Source organism: Humulus lupulus, chromosome 8 (genome assembly GCF_963169125.1).
Source record: "Humulus lupulus chromosome 8, drHumLupu1.1, whole genome shotgun sequence".
Taxonomy (NCBI): Eukaryota; Viridiplantae; Streptophyta; class Magnoliopsida; order Rosales; family Cannabaceae; genus Humulus; species Humulus lupulus.
Window position 1 is genome coordinate 39,684,631 of NC_084800.1, and position 8,572 is coordinate 39,693,202.

General features: G+C 41.6%; 1 non-coding gene across 1 annotated transcript; it reads left to right on the forward strand.

Moving 5' to 3' along the window:
* Window positions 1-7,796: 7,796 nt before the first annotated feature.
* LOC133798936 (small nucleolar RNA R71) lies at window positions 7,797-7,903 on the forward strand. The gene has a single exon (XR_009876152.1). It is a non-coding gene; the product is annotated as a small nucleolar RNA R71 (small nucleolar RNA).
* Window positions 7,904-8,572: the final 669 nt, after the last annotated feature.

An 8,572-nucleotide genomic window follows, 5' to 3' on the forward strand; every position in this document is an offset into this window, starting at 1 on the left:
TTCTTTGTTTTTTTTTTCTTTTTTGAATCACACTCCCCCAAACTAAAGGATAATCGAGGAGTGTGACAAAGAGATTCTCTTTTTTTTTTTTATATATATATTTTCTCAAAGACTTCTCTCTCTCTTCTTTTGGTACAATCATACTACATTCCCTACTATTTTTCATTCTTCTTTCCCATAGATTATATGCTTATGATAACAAAGGAAAAGGAAAACAAAATAATGACGTTAGGAAATTTAGGCTTAAATAGTATAATCAAGAATAAAAACCAAGTTTAAGGCTCAAAAAGGGTGACTAAGGATAATTAAATAAAGGTTGGCTTGAAAGGCACAATCGATCCAATAAAATTGCCTAAATCACTTTTCTAAACACATGTCATCAAGGATTTCGCCTCAAAGGCCAAACAATGCAAGTTCTATCGAATTCAAATTGTCATACCACCAACCCTAGTCCAACATATATAATAAACTCCAAATTGATGCATTTTCAAAACATATTAAAAATTTCCCACAAAATCTTTAAATTAAACTCTAAACCAATTGAACCAAGCACACAGTTGAATTCAATGTCCTTTTCATGAGCAAAAACAAAGCAGCAACAGACACGAATGATGGTTTAACAATTACACTACACAACACAGAAAATCAAACAAAAGGCTAAGAACTAAACTAAACAACGCATAAAACAAAACAAAACAAAACAAAACAAAATAAGCTCTCCCCCAAACTTAAAATGTACATTGTCCCCAATGTAAGAAAGAAAAGAACAAGGGAAGAAAACTTACCTGACCACATCAGTATGGCGGTGGTGGTGGAGGGAACGAAGGACCTTCGAAAGGCTGAGATTGCGGAGGTTCAGGTGCAGGAAAACCAGCAAAGGACGGGGGTGGAGGCGGTTGGTAAAACAGAGAGTACGGTGGATAAGGTGGCGGTGGAGCAAAATACGTGCGATCTGAATCATCTAGTGACCAGCGGTTCACCAAATTGTTTAATTGAGCCACATGACTCACTTCATAATCATAACGCTGGCCCAAATACTAATTCACCATATGCTGCTGCTGAACCACATATTGATTCTGTTGGATTAGATAATCCAACTTCTCATTAACTTGCTGCAAGCTTGAATTGCTACCGCCACCTAATACAACCGGTTCATCTTCCTCCTCCACAGCAGCTTCCACACGGCGCTTTCCCTTTTTTCTTGCTTTCGGCACATATAAAGAAGGCTCAGGATAGTCATTCATCAAATTAATGGATAATGGTTGCTGCAGCGAATGATAGATATCAGTAACGAACTCTGGGACACCGGCCTTACAGCACAACATTGTGATGACTGATCCATGGGCTAAACCGCCAGTAGTGTGCCCTTTTTCAATGAAATTGATGTTGGCTTTAATCCAAATACCCGGATTAACACTCATCCCATGCATCAATGCGTACATCAATAAGGCTCGATCTTTAGTCATATCAGATACATGACTAACAGGCATGAATCGAGCACACACAAAGAATGCCCAAAATCTCGCCTCCATGTTAAGCTGGCATGAGGCTATACTTTTAGGGAGGCTGCCAGATAAATTCCAAGGGGCGCCTTCAAAACACAGTTTATCAGCCACAGCCACAAAATCTATAGATCCGCTCAAGAATTGGGCATATTCCTCCTCCTCCTGTTTGATATGCGGGACTTTGAACACCCTATTAATCGCTTCAGCAGTGAAGGGCACACGTTTCCCTCGAACAAAGACTGTGTCATTGTGTTTATCTCGTAAGTTGGCATAAAACTCATACACCAACGGCACATTAGCCTGAGCCAGCCTTGTTACAAAATCGCCCCATTTCCTATTCATGAGATTCACCCGAACCCGTTCAAAAATCGGATGAGCAAACGGTTCAGACTGAAATTCCACTTCCCTCTCGGAGATCAAAGGTTTCCTGACAAATTTCTCATACCGCTCCTGAGCCTGGAAATTGATAAATCGAGTCTCATCATACTCATGCTCAGAACTTTCTTCCCTAGATTGAGACGCAGAAGCTTGCCCCTTTCCCTTGTTTCTACCCGCTCTACTCTTGGGTGCCATTATCTCTATTATCACCAAACCACAAGACAAAAATTTTACAGCACCTCCCCTATTAATGGACCATTTTCCTCTTCACAAACAATAACAATATTCAACCTTTCAAGCAAATCAACTAAAATCCCCAAACCCAAGCCACAGAAAGGATTCTCCCTCTTCAATCAATCAAGGCCAGCCAATCCCAAATATCACAACAAACAAATCAGAAGAGAGAAGGGAAGAAAAGCACTTACCAAACCTTTGCAATAGATTCCCTTACACTTGAATGTGAATACCCCCTTCAGAATTTCCACTTTTTGCAAGACATTAGATCAATGAATTCTTAGGGTTGCAAAACAGATTTGGGGCAAAATTGAAAGAGGTTGGAATGGAAGGGAAGAAAGAAGGAAATAAGATGAAGAATGAAGGAAAGATGGAGGGTGTGTGGGGAAATTTCTGGGAAAAAGGCTGTAATGGAAAGGCTATGGAGGTTATGGAGAGGATAGGAAAAAGAAAATAGGGATGAAGAAAAAGAAAGAAGAGGAAATGAGGTTAAAAAATCGCACCTTTCTGATTTTTAAAGAAACTTCTGGGCCTAGCGCTATTGCGGTATATGGGTAGCGCTCATACGCGATTTGGGATTTTTGCCTCTGGAACCAGCGCTATAGCGCTGGTTTAACAGCGCTGTAGCGCTTGTTGAACCCCGAATGGCCTGTTCCTCTCTGAGAAGAGCGCTATAGCGCTGCAAGTGCAGCGCTGTAGCGCTATAGCTCCTGAAATAACCACATTTATTATTATTATTATTTTAATTTTTATTATTATTTTTTTTCTTTCTCTTTTTCACGATTTTCACGGTTCAAAAATACATGAAAATAAAAATAAAAATAACAACTAAATACAAAATCCCATCATTGTTCAAAACCAAATAAAATAAAAATAAATTTACAACTGAGAACTGCCTTCTCAAAGCGCTGTCTTTAACGTCATTTAGCCGGAAGCTGGATCCCTCTTCAAAGGGGCTTCAGAAGGAGGACAGACTTTGCTTGATCAACAGTACCGCCCAAGTAAGGTTTCAATCTCTGCCCATTTACTTTAAAGGAATCACCTGAATTGCCCCAAACTTCTACAGAACCATATGGAAAAGCTTGAACTACAGTGAATGGCCCTGACCATCTTGACTTCAATTTGCCAGGAAACAATCGAAGTCTTGAATTGAACAGAAGTACCTGCTGCCCTGGTTGGAACTCCCTTTTGATTAAGTTCTTGTCATGCCAAGCCTTTGTTCTTTCTTTATAAATCTTGGCATTCTCATAAGCCTCATTTCTGAACTCGTCAAGTTCATTCAGTTGCAACAGCCTTCGTTCACTAGCGGCATTCCAATCAAAATTCAACTTTTTCATAGCCCAGAATGCCCTGTGCTCCAATTCAACTGGCAGATGACACGCTTTACCAAACACCAACCTGTAAGGAGACATGCCTATTGGTGTTTTGAATGCAGTTCTGTATGCCCAAATCGCATCATCTAACTTTTTCGACCAATTCTTCCTCGAACTGTCAACGGTCTTCTCCAGGATGCTCTTGATTTCTCTGTTCGAAACTTCAGCTTGCCCATTTGATTGAGGATGGTAAGGCAGAGCTTTTCGGTGATAAACTCCATAACGAGCCAGAAATGCATCCAATTGCTTATTCACAAAGTGTTTCCCTTCATCACTAATCAGAGCTCGGGGAGTGCCAAATCTAGTAAAAATATGTTTCTGTAGAAAATTAAGGATAGTTTTACCGTCATTGGATCTAGTTGCTGCAGCCTCCACCCATTTGGATACATAATCCACTGCCAATAGAATATATTCATTGTTGTAAGATGGTGGAAAAGGCCCCATGAAATCGATGCCCCATACGTCAAACAGTTCCACCTCAAGAATCCCTTGTAAAGGCATTTCGTTTCTTTTCGAGATATTGCCAGTTCTCTGACATCTATCACAGGCCTTAACAAAAACATTGGCATCCTTGAATAATGAAGGCCAATAGAAACCGCTTTGTAATACTTTAGCCGCCGTTCTTGATGCTCCAAAATGCCCTCCACATTGTTGAGTATGACAGTGATTAAGAATGGACTGCATCTCTTCTTCAGGAACACACCTTCTGATAATCTGATCAACACAGTGCCTATAGAGAATAGGTTCCTCCCAATAGTAGTGTTTCACCTCAGAAAAGAATTTCTTTAATTGCTGCTTTGACATTTCAGGAGGCACAATCTTGGCAACTAAGAAGTTCACTATGTCTGCAAACCAAGGGACAGCTAAGGTTTCACTTACCCCAAACAACTGCTCGTCAGGAAAATGATCATTGATTTGCATTGCTTTCTTATTTTCAGTCTCCTCCACCTCAAGTCTAGAGAGATGATCAGCAACCACATTCTCGCTGCCCTTTTTGTCACGAATCTCCATGTCAAATTCTTGAAGCAACAGAATCCATCTAATCAGGCGGGGCTTGGCATCTTTCTTTGACATCAAATATTTAATGGCAGAGTGATCAGTGTAGACAATCACTTTGTTGCCAATCAGATATGGTCTAAATTTGTCACAAGCAAACACAATAGCTAGCAACTCTTTTTCTGTAGTAGCATAATTCAGCTGAGCATCATTTAGAGTCCGACTAGCATAGTAAATAGACCTGAATACCTTGTCAATCCGCTGTCCCAGAACTGCCCCCACTGCGTAATCACTGGCATCACACATCAACTCAAAAGGCAATTCCCAATTCAAAGCTATCACAATTGGAGCAGAAATAAGCTTTTCCTTCAAGAAATTGAACGCCTTCAAACATTCGTCATTGAAATCAAAGACAACTCCATTCATAAGCAGATTCGAGAGAGGCTTAGACACCTTTGAGAAATCTTTGATGAATCTTCGATAGAACCCAGCGTGACCAAGAAAACTTCTAACTCCTTTGACTGAAACTGGTGGAGGCAGCTTTTCAATGGTAGAAATTTTTGCTCTATCTACCTCAATTCCCTCACTTGAAATTTTATGGCCAAGAACAATCCCCTCTTTCACCATAAAATGGCATTTCTCCCAATTCAACACCAGATTTGCCATCTCACAACGACGCAGCACGTTCTCCAAGTGACCCAAACAGAGGTCGAATGATGAACCAAAAACAGAGAAATCATCCATGAAAATCTCAATACACCGGTCTACCATGTCTGAAAATATGGCCATCATGCACCGTTGAAATGTAGCAGGGGCGTTGCATAGTCCAAATGGCATTCTCCTGAAAGCAAATGTGCCATAAGGACATGTGAAGGTTGTTTTCTCTTGATCCTCTGGTGCAATAGTGATCTGATGATACCCAGAATATCCATCTAAGAAACAGTAGTAGCTGTGGCCTGCCAATCTATCAAGCATCTGATCAAGGAAGGGCAAAGGAAAATGATCCTTCCTTGTTGCCTTATTGAGCTTGCGATAGTCTATACAAATCCGCCACCCCGTTACAGTCCTTGTTGGAATGAGTTCATTGTTCTCATTTTTCACCACAGTCATTCCACCCTTCTTAGGTACCACTTGTACAGGGCTCACCCATGCACTATCAGAAATTGGGTAGATCACCCCAACATCCAACCATTTAAGAATCTGCTCCAATACTACATCCTTCATGGCTGGATTGAGTCTTCTCTGAGCCTCTATGGATGGCTTGCAATTCTCCTCCAATAAGATTTTATGCATCACTGTCGCTGGGCTTATTCCTCTAATATCTGCCAAGGTCCACCCAATAGCCAATTTATGCTCCCTTAAAACCCTCAACAGTTTCTCCAATTCTATCTTTGACAGTTCAGCTGACACAATAACCGGTAAAGTTTCATTCTCTCCCAAATAAGCATATTGCAAGTGATCTGGGAGGACCTTTAATTCCAACGGTGGTGGCTGCTGAATGGAGGTTAGCGGTTTATCAGTCGCATCCGCTAATTCTTGAAACTTCTTCCAATATGGTTGGAACGAGTTGATCCAATTGACACATTCTCTGATCTCAGCATCCTCATCATCATCGCCCTCATCACCCAATAATACTGCCTCTAAGGCATCTCTGCTCATCCTTCTCTTGGAGACTGCCTTTTCTATCATATCCACACTAAAGCAACTGTCACTAGCCACTGGATACTTCATAGACTTGAAGACATTAAAGACCACCTCATCTCCTTGAACTCTAAGCTTAAGCTCTCCTTTGTGAACATCAATAAGAGCTTGGCATGTGGCTAGAAATGGCCTCCCGAGAATAATGGGGACATCTGTGTCCTCCTCCATGTCCAGAACAATAAAGTCAGCAGGAAATATGAACTTATCCACCTTCACAAGAACATCCTCAATAATACCTCGTGGATGTGTTAACGATCGATCTGCGAGCTGTAAAGTGACAGTTGTTGGTTTTACCTCCCCCAAACCAAGTCTTTTAAACACAGATAAGGGCATCAGATTGATACTTGCCCCCAGATCACATAAGGCGTGCTTGCATTCAAACTAGCCAATGGTGCAAGGTATGGTGAAACTCCCCGGATCTCTCAGCTTTTGGGGTAACTTCCTTTGTAAAATAGCGCTGTACTCTTCAGTGAGTGCAACCGTCTCATAGTCCTCCATTCTCCTTTTCTTTGACAAAATCTCCTTCATGAATTTAACATAATTGGGCATCTGCTCCAAGGCCTCCGCAAAAGGAATGTTTATGTGCAGCTTTTTAAACACCTCAAGAAACTTAGAAAACTGTTTATCAAGGGTAGTCTTTTTAAGCCTCTGAGGGTATGGAACTCTAACTGGCTGTTCAATAACAACTGGCGGACTCTGTTCTGACTGTTGATGGTCTTCAGTAACCCTTTCTGAACCAGACTGTTCACCCATCTCTTTATTCTGAACTACTGCCTGTGGAGGTCTAGGGTGCTCAGTTTGCTTCCCACTCCTCAGAGTAATTGCCTGAACTTGCTCCTTGGGGTTGACTTCAGTGTTACTAGGCAAGTTTCCCTGGGGTCTGTTATTGAGCATATTGGCCAACTGCCCAACCTGTGTCTCAAGGTTTCGAATAGAGGATCTGGTCTCAGTCATAAATTGAGTCTGAGTATTAGTAAGAGTCAACAAGGCAGCTTGCAGTTCATTAGGTCTCTCAGGTTGAGGCATTGATTGTTGAGGCCTAGGCTGCAGTGATGACGAAGCTTGATTCATAGGTGGTTGAGGCATGTTATTCTGAAATTGGCCCTGAAACTGAGGTTGTTGACCTTGATTATTCTTCCGCGAAAAATTTGGATGATTTCGCCACCCAGGATTGTAGTTGTTGGAGAATGGATTATTGAGCGGCCTTTGAAAGTTTCCCACCGCTTGAACTTGAGCATGATCCATTGGGGTGTTATTATTACAGATAGGGCACTGATCGAAAGAATGAGCACCACCACACATTTCACACCTCACTGCCATCTGAACCGCATTAGCAGATAGACTTCTCTGTTGCAACTGCTTGGTCAAAGAAGCTACTTGCGCTGTTAAAGCAGTAATTGCATCCAGCTCATGCACCCCAGCTACCTTTCTGACTCCTGATGATCTTTCCTCAGACCACTGATGGTTATTTGTAGCCATGTCCTCCAGCAGCTCATAAGCACCAGCTGCGCTCTTGCTCATAAAAGTGCCACCTGCTGCAGCATCTATAATAGTTCTGGTTGTTGGACATAAACCATTGTAGAAATTCTGTACTAGCATCCACTGTTCAATGCCATGATGAGGACATCTTCTCAGGAGTTCCTTAAACCGTTCCCAAGCTTCATACAGTGACTCCCCGTCATTCTGGCAAAAGTTATTTATCTCTCCCCTCAATTTAGCAGCCTTTGACGGAGGGAAGAATTTGGATAAAAATTTCTGAGCCAGATCTTGCCAAGTGACAATGGAGTTTGGCTGCAGAGAATTCAGCCAACTTTTAGCTCTGTCCCTTAGAGAAAATGGGAAGAGCCTAAGCTTGATTGCGTCATCACTCACCCCATTATATTTGAAGGTTCCACACAACTCCAGGAAGTTGGACAAATGGGTGTGAGGATCTTCAGAGGGCAACCCATTGAATTGCACAGAGGACTGCACCATTTGTAAAATAGCAGGCTTGATTTCGAAGTTGTTGGCCTCTACAGCTGGTGGGCGTATACTATTTTGTACTCCCGTCAGAGTGGGTAGCACATAATCTCTCAGACTCCTCTCAGCGTTGGTCTGAGCCTGAACCCTTTGGACAACTCCTGGATTTAGACCATTCCTGCCATCCCCATCATTCTGTGCCATCTTCACAGGATTCTGGGTCTCTCTCTTATTCTTTCTGATTTGATTGCAAGACTTTTCGATCTCGGGATTCAGAGGAACAAGTGTGGCTTTTCCTTTTCTGCCACGCATATACCAAAATTCACCTGAGATAGAAAAATTTAGCAACTAAACAGATTAGAAGCAAATAAATTAAAATCAAATTAGAATAAAAATTAATTAGACTGATATTGATAATTATTTTCA